Raw genomic sequence first — 656 nt, 5'->3', positions numbered from 1 at the left:
GGGGGGTGAGCTGCTGGAGCAGGGGGGGTTGGACGAGATGATCCACAGAGGTCCCTTCCCACCCCCACCCTGCTGGGATTCTGTATCCTGTCCCCATCACCCTCTGACCTGCAGAGAAGGATCCTCACCTCCCACCCTCTCCGCACAGCCCCAGGAGCCCCACGGCTCGATGCCGGGCACTTTGCCCTCTCCCAAACCCCGCTCCCTTCCCAGCTGCTCCTCCAGCTGCACAGCACCACGAGCCCGCTGGGGCCGAGCGCTGCAGACAAAAGGTTGTTTATCAGGCCCCGCCGCAGCCTCTCCCGGCGCTGGCTCGTTTTAATTAGCCCCATCAAAGCGGGCTGCGGCTCTGCCTCCTGAAAGGCTGCAGATCGTCATTAATTCAGGCGCAGCGAAGCCGCCGCCTCCCGCAGAGAGCGGCCCCTCCGATAAGGCCAAAGCTGTTTCCTCTCCCCAGGCGCCCCCAGCGCCGTCGGAGGCTCCGTTCTCAAGCTGTGGATGGGCTCAAGCTGCCGGAGGGGACAGAGGGGACAAGCAGGAGCGATGGTCTCGCCGAGCCCTGGGTGTCTCTCCCCATTCCACCCCTGCATGGAGCTCGGCTGCTCTCTGCATGGTGGGCATCTCCTGGTGCCCACCTGGGGCTCTACAGGGGGGGC

Source organism: Merops nubicus, unplaced genomic scaffold, assembly GCF_000691845.1.
Source record: "Merops nubicus isolate BGI_N331 unplaced genomic scaffold, ASM69184v1 scaffold25278, whole genome shotgun sequence".
Classification (NCBI taxonomy): domain Eukaryota; kingdom Metazoa; phylum Chordata; class Aves; order Coraciiformes; family Meropidae; genus Merops; species Merops nubicus.
Note: the sequence above shows the minus strand (reverse complement) of the source record.